Below are 12,544 nucleotides of genomic sequence, written 5' to 3' on the forward strand. Positions count from 1 at the left end.
TTTGATACATTCATCATTCAGTAATGTGTTGCTTAATCTCCATGACTTTTTTTTTTACTAGAGATTCACTTGCTGTTAATTGTTTTATTGCATTTTGGTAAGAAAGGATATATGAAATTATTTCAGTTTTCTGAATTTGCTTTGTGGCCCAGGATATGATCTATTTTAGATACTCTTCTATGAGATGCTGAGTAGAATGTATATTATTTAGTATTGTATGAAACATTGATGAATTACAAAATGTTAAGCCCATTCGATGTATGATTTCATTTAATTCTGCTGTTTCTCTGTTTGGTTATGTTTTATCTAGATAACCTGTCCCTTGAAGAAAGTGAGGTATTGAAATGCCTATTGAGTTTGGTAATTTGTGTCTTTATCTCCAATAGTTCATGAAATTGGTATACACTCAGTATTCCTGATTAATTTTTCCCTTGACTGGAATGAAGTGTCTTTCACTATCTCTTTTCATTTGTTTTAGTTTGAAGTCCATTTTTCAGATATTAAGATAGTAACACCTGTTACTTTCCAGTCCAATTTGCTTGGGATAGTTTTTCTTCTCATCCCTTTCACTTTAGGATGGGACCTGTCTTTAAAGCTAAAATGAGTTACTTGTAGACATCAGGTAAATGTAAATGTATTTTTCTTTCTTTCTTTCTTTCTTTCTTTCTTTCTTTCTTTCTTTCTTTCTTTCTTTCTTTCTTTCTCTCTCTCTCTCTCTCTCTCTCTCTCTCTCTCTCTCTCTCTCTCTCCTTCCTTCCTTCCTTTCTTTTTTTTTTGACAGCCAAATCGTCTTTATTGAGGGAATGGGTCTTTAGGGGGATGGGCCTGGGCCCCTCACTGCACAGCTTGTTCATTGGCACTGCCTCCAGAATCCTATGGCCTCATCACCTCTGGAAGCTCTGGAGGGCTGGAGAAGGGCTCAGTGTGTAGGGCTTCAAAGGCATCATCTGCTCCAAAGGCCAGGCCCACTATGGCTGAGGCCTTTGTCCCTGCTGTCTGGCTAGTGAAGCCACACTCCCCTCAGAGTTTTTCCATCATCAAAGAGCTGGTCATCTTTGTACAGCTGCTGCTCTTCTGGAGGCCGTTTGAGGATGTCTTAGACAATACGCTTTAACTGGAACAGGGTACTCGACTCCTTGGCTTCCGTGAAGATGGTGGTCTTGTGGCACTGGATCATGAGAAACACCTTCTCTGATAGTTGTGAGTCCCATTTTGCAGAGCCAGCTCTGGTGCTTCCCCTGAAGGCTTTACAGGAGCCAGCGGGGAAATGAGCCATTCTTTCTTCAAAGAAAACTCCTGTAATCTCAAGTGAAATGTGGTGACAGTGCACTGGTCTCACTGGTGCCTCTGCTCCTCTCTGTCCCTCTGATGATGCTGAGGCAATGAAGTTCTGGTCAAATTCTAGTCTCTCATGCAAATGCAACAGTTAGGAATATATGAGCCTCAGTCTTTACCTTTGGTGCTGGCCTTTTTGATTGCAGATTCCAGATCCAGATATACAGACCCAGCCCACTCAGGAATGTCACAGCTGTTGCTCACGATCCTGCTGCATGCCTCTAATTAAAGGGTCAATCTTGCTGCAGGCTGTTACCTCGTATTTTTGTTTCTTAATCAATTCAATTAATTGTGTCTTTTGATTCTGGAATTGAGCTCATTGGTATGTAAGGTGTTTATTAAACGGTGTGAACTGGCTGCAGTCATTTTGTTGGGGTGAGCTTTCTCTTCATGTTCTTCTGGTTTGTGTTCTTAGTTGGAGTTTGAATTTCAATAATTATGGTTTTGTTTGTTTTCTATACAGTGTCTTGGCTATACTTGCTCCTCTCTTCAGTCTGACTTACTGTTTTAGTATTCTCTGTAGGGTTTGTTTGATTGCCATAAATTCTTTTTAGCTTGTTTTTATCATGGAAACTTTTTTTTCTTTCTCCTTTCACTGTGACTGATAGTTTTCCTGGATATTGTAGTCTAGGTTGAGATTTGTGATCTTTTAGAACTTTGAGTATATTGCTCCAACCTGTTTTACCTTTTTAATGTTTTCATTGGAAAATCAGCTGTTATGTTGATGGGTTTATCTTTACAAGTGACTTGTCTATTTTTCTCTTGCTGCTTTTCATACTTTGTCCTTGTTTTGTATATTTAATGTATTTGGTATAATATGCCACGGGGAATTTCTTTTTTTGGTTTAGTCTATTGGTATTCTGTCTGCCTCCTGTATCAGTATAGGTATGTCTTTATTAATTTGGGGATGTTTTATTCTATGATCTTATTGAAGATCTGGTCTATCTCATTGAAACTGGTTTCTTCACCCTCATCTATACCTATAATTTAAGGATTTACTTTTTTCATATTGTATCATATTTCTTTTCTGTTGCTTTAGTGTATTTAACAAATGCATTCTTTGTTTCAGTGATCTAATTCCTCTATGTTATCTTCATGTCCTGATATTCAATATTCTAATCAATCTGTTCTACTTATAATGATTTTCCATGTGTTTTCTAATTGGGTTAGTGAGTTTTTTAACTCCTTCCTATTTCCAACTGGAGTTTACTTCAATATTTCTATGTTTTTACTAAATTCAGTTTTCAAATCCTGAATTGTCTTCATCATCTTATTCAACTGTGTATTTCTGTGTTCTTGTATACTACTCAGGTGTTTTCTCTCTTCTGTTTAATTTCAATGTTTTGTTCATGTCTTCGTTAAACTCTTTGAATCCTTCAACAAAGTTTTATTGTTCTTTTAAATCCTGCATCCTGAAGTTCATCTAGTCAGTTCTCATCAGAGATAATTTCTATAGGACTAGTGGATTTGATAGAAGTTTTGCTACCTTGGCTTTTTATATAGTTTGAATTTTTGCAATGATCTGGGCATGTGGACTGCTTTGGCTGTGTATCTGATATGAGCTTGCCTTAGTTTGAATCGGTGAAGGAGATGCATAATAGGAGTTAGGCCGTAGAGAGCAGGTTCATGAGCTGCTTGATTAGACCTAGGGCATACCAAGATTGTACATTGTTCATGAGCCATAAGTCTAAAACTAGGCCTGAAGATGGTGACAAATGTGAATGGTAGTTGGAGGAGGGACTCACTTGACAATGGTGGTTCAAGATTGTTTCATAATATTAACGTGTCATAGACAAAGAATGAAAAAGTATCACTTAAAGATATGTGTTTGTGTATCAAGTTGACAGGATATAGTACATTCTTGTTAGCATTAACTGTCTACTTTATATAGTCCATAATCATCTGAAGAAAGTCTCAACTTTATTAGGTTGGTCCATCAAAACACCTCTGAAGAGTTGTCTTAATTTATGTAGGAAGGCTCAACCCACTTTGATCACTGCAAGTTCCTGAGAAGGCAATCTTGGAGTACCTAAGCATTAACCTGTGAATGATCCAGCAAGCAGTGTTCCTCCATGGTTCCTGACTGGAGTTCTCACCCTGACTCCTCTTAATGATGGATTATGACATGTAAGCCAAATAAATATTTTCTCTTCAAGTTCCTTTTTTTCTAGAGTGCTTTATTATAGCAACATAAAAGAAACTAAAGCACCATTTCAATAATTTTAAATGTACAGTTTATTCATATCAAGTATATTCACATTGTTGTTCAATTATTATCATTTTAGAACACTATAGAATACTTTATTGACTTCTCAAACATAGTTTCTAGCAACTAAACTCTGAGCTGGTAGTGCAGATCAATTTTTTGGAGTGCTAGCTTAGTATGTGTAAAGCCCTGGGGAGTTCAATCATTATTACTACAAATAGAACAAAACAAACAACAAAACACTTATATTTTTCAAGGTACTTTTTCTGATTAGAGTTAGTTTAAATGCAGCCATCCTTGTTTTTTACAGCTGAATAAAACTCCATTTTCTTCATCCATTATTTGGTTGAGGGGCATCTAGGTTGCTTCCAGGTTCTGGCTATTACGAATATTGCTGCTATGAACATAGTTGACCAAGTGTATGATTGAGCATTCTTTGGGTATATGTCCAAGAGTGGTATCATTGGGTCTTGAGTTAGATTGATTCTCAATTTTCTGAGAAACCACCATACTGATTTCCAAAGAGGCTGTACAAATTTGCCCTCCCACCAACAATGGAAGAATGTTCCCCTTGTTCCACATCCTCTCCAACATAAGCTATCACCAGCAGATGTAGAGATCCACAACCAAGTACCAGGCTGAGCTCCAGGAGTCCAGTCAAAGACAGGGAAGAGGGATTATATGAACACGGGGGAGGTCAAGATCTTGATGGGGAAATCTACAGAGACAAGGAAATCTACAAATCCTATGAATCAAACTGATAGGAACAAACAAACATTTGACCTACAGCTGTGGAACCTGCATAGGGCCAGACTAGACCCGCTACATACGGGAAATGTATAGCTGGGTCTGTTTGAGGGATGCCTGGCAGTGTGATCATGATCTATCCCTGGTATATGAGCTGGCTTTCTGGTTCCCATTACCTATGATCAGATACCTTGCTCACCCTTGATGCAAATGGGAGGGGCTTGGTCCTGCTTCAACTGAATGTACCAAGCTTAGCTGTTTCCCCCATGGGAGAATTTACCGTTTTGGAAGAGGGGATGAGAGGTGGGTTGGGGGAGGGGGCAAAAGTGGGAGGAGGGATGAGAAGGGGATCTGTGGTTAGTATGTAAAATGAATAAAAAAATGCAACCATCCTAGCATTGCGGGCTTCCTGTCTCCTGCTCGGTAACATCCCTTTGGTACTTCCTTAATACCAACTCCATTCCCCAAACAACTCTTAGCATCTGCATTGTTAAGTACATTTGCAACCACTATTTTGCTATATAAAATCTGAAGGCACAAAACATTCTTTAGCTTCACTGACTTTTCTTTCTCCCAAACTTTGCTCAGACCTAAGTTCTACCAATTACTTCTTCACTTTGTGTATTTTCTCGTTTCACTTGTTTATGTAATTATTATACTTCTCTCCTTGTAAATGATTACTTAGCTTTAAAGGCAATAGTTGTATTTTAGCTCAAATTTGAATGGGGGCTGGGAAAGGTCCTAGCATACATGAGCAGGTTTGACTAAATAAAAACTACAAAATCTAAATGGACACTCATACAACTGCCATTGTTTTATTTTTGACATAAAAAGCCAGCTTTTTCTGTCTTTGTACATGGAATGAAGATCAGCAGCTCTTCAAGAATCCTCCACATTGGCACTACCAAGGCAAGCAAATACTAGGGCTCAAGTGTCGATGTTCCTCAAATTTGATCACTTCCTTCGATTTCTATGTGGACTCTCAGAAATGGCCTAAGTATTACAACTCTTGTTATGACTTATTTTGGCCAGCTGACAGTCTCAGACAGCACACAGTACATTCCTCCTAACTGTCTTGTAAGGACTTTCCAACTGTCAAGTTGGAAACATAATTATGCTCTGCTAAAGACTAATGAGCTGCCTTTTTGGATGTGCTCTTTCTTTGCTAGAAGAAATCAATAATTCTTTCTTTGATTTCAATTCAGTGATAGCTTCAGGGTTGAAGGGCAAGTCTGTGGGGATCTGCAAACTCCAGGATCATACCCTGAGGTCTTCAAGGAGGCTGTGATTCTGGGAAGAGGGTTGGAAATTGTCCAAGGAGAAAACTATGTATGGGTAGGAGGAAATTTTGGTTGCTCTTTTCCTGGATCTGTTCTTTATACCTCTGATTTTATTCAGGATAAATTATATTCTTACACTTTTAAAAAGGAGAATGATAAGCACCAAGGCATTTTTCAAACACAAATGCAACATTGCTGTTTTTGCAATCATTTTATTTATACTCTAAACTAAACCAAAATGTTATATACAACTGTCACATAAATGGGAAGGTGAAAGCTGTCAGTGCAAATTGTAGACATTCATATTCCTAGCCCAATTTGTATCACTTATTAGGCAGGTGCCATTGGATAGAGTATCTTCTTTGAGCCTACTCCTTTAACCTGTAACAGGAAGATAGTGTTAGTCATCATCAGAGGGTTGAGGTGCAGATTTATATAAGATAATTGTATAAAGCATATAAATATGCTATCACTAGTAAAAAAATTATGAGTTCTTGTTATTTTTTACCTTTTTTATTCCTATCAATTAAAAGCAAAATAAAAGTATACTGTACTGACTATTTTTAATGTCAACTTGACACAAGCTAGAGTCATCTGAGAGTAAGGAATCTGAACTGAGAAAATGTCTCCATAAGATTAGACTGTAGACAACCCTATAGGTAGTTTTCTTAATCAGTGTTTTATGGAGAAGGGACCAGTCCATTGTGGGTGGGATCACCCCCAGCTTGGTGGTCCTAAGTTTTATAAAAAAGCAGGCTAATCAATCTGTGAGGAGCAAGCCAGTAAGCAGCACTCCTCTGTGCTCTCTCTCTCTCAACTCCAGCACCCAAGATCCTGCCAGATTTGAGTTTCTGCCTTGACTTCCCTTAATGGTCTGTGACTTAGTATATGTAAGACAAATAAACCCTTTCCTCCCCAAGGTGCTTTTGGTCATGGGGTTTCCTCACAGCAATAGTAGCCCTAGATAAGACATATATACAGACAGAAAGATAATTGGAAAAGAACATAATCCTGAAGTAAACCAGTTCATAAGCTAACTAGTATGCTGCCTTAGTGACTTAGCTGATTGCTTACCCTGACATCTACCATAAATTTGAAGAAAAGATGTTGAAAGGGAGAAAACCTCTCTTCAGGCTGGCTGCCTAACAGAATACCCACAATACAATCTCTACCTTCAATATAATCTTATCCATTAGGCTGAGTAACATTCCCTTCCAGCACCATGACAGTTGGCCATTACCATGACCACAATAGGAAAAAAAATCTGAATGGTGCCACCTGAATTATTAGAAAAGACGCCCATTCCCAGAAAAGACAAATATTCCCAAACATTTTTAGCCTATACCTCACCAGAATTTCTTCTATCTGTGGCTTCTTAAAACCTATAGGCAGAAAAACTGAGTTATAAGTTTTTCTCCTGGCTTTTTCTACCATATAATTTATTGATTCTACAATTCTGAAAGAAAAAAAAGGACCCAAATTTGGATCATAATTGATGACATATCCACAGTCATTTGCCTTTCCAAAAACAACACTAAGACTATGTACTGGAGAAAAGACATTTATAATAAAATACAGAAAAGTTTGTATATCTACATGCAGAAGAGTAGCTCTAACTCTGTAACTAGTTATAAAAATAAACTAAAAATGCTTTTGCAACTTAAGAGATTCGAAACTAAGGGGAAACAAGATAAATACTTTAAAACATTGGAAAGGAAGCCGTACCTAGTGGCACAGGTATGTAATCTCAACTTGGGAAACTAAGGTAGGAAGATCACAAGTTCAATGCCCGCCAAAGGAAACTACTGATCCTTATCTCAAAATTTTAAATAAAAATAAATGAAGGCTTTTGTAGCTAGAGTTTTCCTGCCTTGCCCACAGTCAGGACAAATCTTTGTCACCCGCCAGTCCCACAGCCGCTCAGACCCAACCAAGTAAACACAGAGACTTATATAGCTTACAAACTGTATGGCCGTGGCAGGCTTCTTGCTAACTGTGCTTATAGCTTAAATTAATCCATTTCCATAAATCTATACCTTGCCACGTGGCTGGTGGCTTACCGGCATCTTCACATGCTGCTGGTCATGGCTGCGGCTGGCAGTGTCTCTCCGACTCAGCCTTCTGCTTCCCAGAATTTTCCTCTCTCCTTGTCCCACCTACTTCCTGCCTGGCCACTGGCCAATCAGTGTTTTATTTATTGACCAATCAGAGCAATTTGACATACAGACCGTCCCACAGCACTTCCCCTTTCTTTTTTTTAAAAGGAAGGTTTTAACTTTTACACATCTCCAAAGTCAGCTTGGTATATTTGGGAATTTGGGCGTAGCTTCTCTTACTACTTCCTGCTGGAGGGGGGCGCTGTATCTTATGGGGACACAAAGAAAATTTTAGGACCATGGAGTAGTCCGTGAGACCGTATCGTCTGAGCCAGTTGCCTTGAAACAATTCTGGATGTTGGATCATCTGGGCCATGGTGTCATCGGAGACCTTTCAGGTGGTCTTGGCTGGTCAAACCTGATGTATCTTAATCTGGAACAAATCCATAGCCTCTGGCTTTCTGTGGAAACAAAAGCAGAGCCTCCTTTCCAAAGCAACATATCCTTACATCCACATTTTGAAGTCAAGGTACCTTTAAAATACACATTTTGGCATAACTCAACAGCTTTTGTAATCAAATGTTTTTCTTCAGTTACAAATATCAAAGAGAACATAATCCAGATTCTCTGTGTGGTAGCCATCTTTATGTGGCTTATTTTTTATATTACCTTGAGCCTATTGCTTTAAACTGCAGCCTTTTAAGCCTGAAATGGCGCTGTGGCTGCTGGCTCCACCCACTTCAACTTCCCAACATGGCGGTGGTACGTTTTCCGCCAGCTCTGGGAGCCATCGTAGGTCTATGCATTTATCCAAGCAGTGTGTAGCCCAGAAACCTCTTTTTGTTTTGTACTAGCAAAGGTTAAATCCACCATGCAGCTTAATGTGCCACTTGCAGAGGCCTCATTCCCGCCATACTGCAGATCAAGCTCGCACGCTAGGAACCCGCCAGTAGCTCAAACCGGCAGCTGCCACTCATTTGAGAGAGACAATTAGGAAGCTGTTTTTAGCTCCATTTTAGAATCTTTTCTCAGGTTTTAGGTAGAAACTTTTGCCAACACGTTGGGCGCCATTTGTAGCTAGAGTTTTCCTGCTTTGCCCACAGTCAGGACAAATCTTTGTCACCCGCCAGTCCCACAGCCGCTCAGACCCAACCAAGTAAACACAGAGACTTATATTGCTTACAAACTGTATGGCCGTGGCAGGCTTTTGCTAACTGTTCTTTTATCTTAAATTAACCATTTCCATAAATCTATACCTTGCCACGTGGCTGGTGGCTTACCGGCGTCTTCACATGCTGCTGGTCATGGCGGCGGCTGCAGTGTCTCTCCGACTCAGCCTTCTGCTTCCCAGAATTTTCCTCTCTCCTTGTCCCACCTACTTCCTGCCTGGCCACTGGCCAATCAGTGTTTTATTTATTGACCAATCAGAGCAATTTGACATACAGACCGTCCCACAGCAGGCTTTAGATAGAGCTCAGTGGTAAAACACTTACCTATTCTACACTAGGTTAAATCCTTGGTAACACATGTGCCCTGGAGTGCTTGTGCACACATACACACACACACACACACACACACACACACACACACACAGAGAGAGAGAGAGAGACAGAGAGAGAGACAGAGAGAGAGACAGACAGAGACAGAGACAGACAGAGACAGAGAGAGAAAGGAAGAGAGAGAGACAGAGAGAGAGACAGAGAGAGACAGAGAGAGACAGAGAGAGAGAAGGAGGGAGTTGAAGATACTGGAATGAACAACGGTGTTCTGTAAAAACACAAGAACTAAAACATTACACAATAGAAGATATGCAAAGAGACAACAGTTGTATATGAATGCTCATTGCCACAAATCATGAGGAAAATTAAAATCAAGACCATGATGGAATAATACCTTAAGGTAGGCTAGAGACAACAAGTGCTGGTATAAATGTAGAAAAGGTTTCCATCATTGAATATTGCTGCTGGGAATATATCATGCAACTGTTAAGAAAACCAAAGGGAAGAATCGTGTTAGAAAGAAGTTAAAGTTGAACTTCCCACATAGCCTCTTGTCCTATTGCTGAAAATATATCTAAACTAAATAAAATACACATATATGAAATTTATATTCATAAATATGAAAACTTCCATTTTCATTGCAACACTCATTATTCACAATAGATGTAAATGAAAATAACATAACTGACCATAAAGAACAGGAAAAAAAAAAAGATGTCTACCTTTACAATTTTTCTAGTCACATTTTCCAGCCCTGTAGCATACTGATTGCAAGAGCCAGCTCTCCCATTCTATCTCCAGTTACTGTAGACTCCACCAAACCTCAAGAAGAACCCAACCATCCTCCTTCTGTTATGCCCAGATTGCAGGGACCCCCAACAGACCCCCATGAAGACTGATTCCCATATGTAAAAGCAAAGAGCCTTTATTTTCAAGCTCTGAACTTGGTCCCTCTCTCTGTCTGACACAGAGGTGAGAGCAGAGAGCCCAGAGCCCAGGCCAGGTGGGGTTTTTATCATAGCAGAGGTTGAGGTGAGTGGATTTCCAGGGTTCGGGACCCTGACTGGCTGACATTTGTCTAGGGGTATAGGGAATGTTTGGAATATCAGGTATTTCCTCTTAGATGTGGGCCCCACTGGATCTTCAGCTTATGGGTCTAGGTGTTGCCTGCCAGAAACTATGTCTGGGCCTCAAGTATTTCCCCTTAGATGCAGGCCCCACTGGGTGGGGTCTGCCAGAAGGTATGTCTGGGCCTCTAAGCCTATCATCCTAGCTATGTGGTCAAGCTGTTTTGGGGCCCCCCACACTTCCACCCTTCACTTTGTTTCAGCCATGCAAACCTAGAAATACTCTATCTGGGACCCCCATTGCCACACGGTTGGCAATCAGATAGGTGATGTTCACTCCCATTCCTATCTCCCAGTATAACCACTCTTGTCTCATTCCCAGCCCTGTAGGAACTTGCTTACAGTGGCATGTCCTCCCATCAAACTTCTACTCCCAAGGAGACTCTGCTAAACTTTAAAGTGAACCCATCTTTCCTCCTTGCTTGTGACCCTCTCAGCCCTCCCTCCAGCCCATCCCCATCTCTTTTGGTCAGCCTCAGATACCTAGAAACATTTTCCAACCAGGACCCCCAGTGGCCATGCCTGGCAGGAACTCAGGAAGGTAAATCACACCATGCTTCCCATCATCAGTTACAATCTTTCCATTCTCAACCTCAGCTTAGTAACACCTTGCCTAACAGGTGCTCCTCCTCCCATTTCAATGCCATTCACTGGAGACTACAACCTTTGGTTCAAACCCAGAGCCCCTCTAGCTTTTTTATCCCTGTCTCTTGAGATAATGCTTTGCCTTCCTGAAACCTACTTGCAGGTTACCCTGTCCCACTACATCTCAAGCTCTCTATGGATCCCACATATAGGTGTGAACATGATCGTCTTAGTACTTTTCTAAAGCCCCTTTCAACTTTTTTTCATAGCTTACCTCTATCTGTCTTAACCACTCCCTGACCTGCACAAGAACTCCCTACCAGGCAGCCCAGAGCCACCACACTTTCTTAAGATACTGAGAGGGCAACAGAAACCAAGGAAAAGAATACCCACCCAACAAAGGCAAGAATATATATCCACACCTAGAATCACAATTATCCAAAACCCTAGATGACCAGATAAAAGGGCAAAATCACAGTCATTAACAGTCATGACACTATGTCTCTAACAGAACCAAGTAACCTTATTTAGAGTAGGCCCAGAGATATGCAATATAGTGGAAGCACAAGACAAGGACTTCAAAATAGCTATTATTAATATGTCCAAGGTCCTTAAAAAGAATATGAATAAACCCATTAATGAAGTCTATAAAAACAGAAACAAGCAGTAGAATGAAATAATTAAAACTATTCAGGACATGAAAGTAGAAACAATAGAAAGTAGAAATAGCATCATTAAAAAAACCCAAACAGATAAAACTGGACATAAAAAATTTAGGAAGTGTAAACAAAAACATCAAAGGTAATCCTCACCTTTTTGAGTAACAAAGTAAAAGACAAGGAAGAAAGACATTGAAGACAAGATAGAAGAAATGGATACCTCTGCCAAAGAAAATGTTAAATATAGAGAAAAAATCCAGGAACAAAACATTCAGGAAAATTGGGACACTATAAAAACACTAAATCTATGAGTAATAGGAATAAAGGAAGGAGAAGAAACACAGGTCAAAAGGTATAGAAAATATTTAACAAAATCATAAAAGAAAATTTTTCTAACCTAAAGAAGGAAGGGCCTACCAAGAAGACAAATATGAAACACCAAATAAACTGGAACAGAAAAGAACGTTTCCACAACACATAATAATGAAAACACTAAATTTACAGAACAAAGGAGGAATATTAAAATCTGTAAGGGAAAAGGACCAAGTAAGGATATAAAGGCAGATCCATTAGAATAATGCTTGACTTCTCAATAGAAACTCCAAAGAAAGAAGAGCCTGGACAGATGTCCTACAAAGTCTAAGAGACCATAGATGTCAGCCTAGATTTCTATAGCTGGCAAAGCTATCAATTGTAGCTAGAGTTTTCCTGCCTTGCTCACAGTCAGGACAAATCTCTATCACCTGCTAGTCCCACAGTCGCTCACACCCAACCAAGTAAACACAGAGACTTATATTGCTTACAAACTGTGTGGCTGTGGCAGGCTTCTTGCTAACTGTTCTTATATTTTAAATTAATCCATTTCCATAAATCTATACCTTGCCACATGGATTGTGGCTTACCAGCATCTTCACATGCTGTTTGTCATAGTGGCAGCTAGCAGTGACTCCTTCTGCCTTCCTGTTCTTTCTTTTCTCTTCTCTGTTAGTCCCGACTATACTTCCTGCCTA

The 12,544-nt window shown here is 39.7% G+C and overlaps 1 pseudogene; it reads right to left on the minus strand.

Moving 5' to 3' along the window:
* Positions 1-834: 834 nt before the first annotated feature.
* LOC107401705 (elongin-B pseudogene) lies at positions 835-1,276 on the minus strand (annotated as a pseudogene).
* Between the last annotated feature and the right edge of the window lie 11,268 nt (positions 1,277-12,544).

This window comes from Peromyscus maniculatus, chromosome X (genome assembly GCF_049852395.1).
Source record: "Peromyscus maniculatus bairdii isolate BWxNUB_F1_BW_parent chromosome X, HU_Pman_BW_mat_3.1, whole genome shotgun sequence".
Lineage (NCBI taxonomy): Eukaryota > Metazoa > Chordata > Mammalia > Rodentia > Cricetidae > Peromyscus > Peromyscus maniculatus.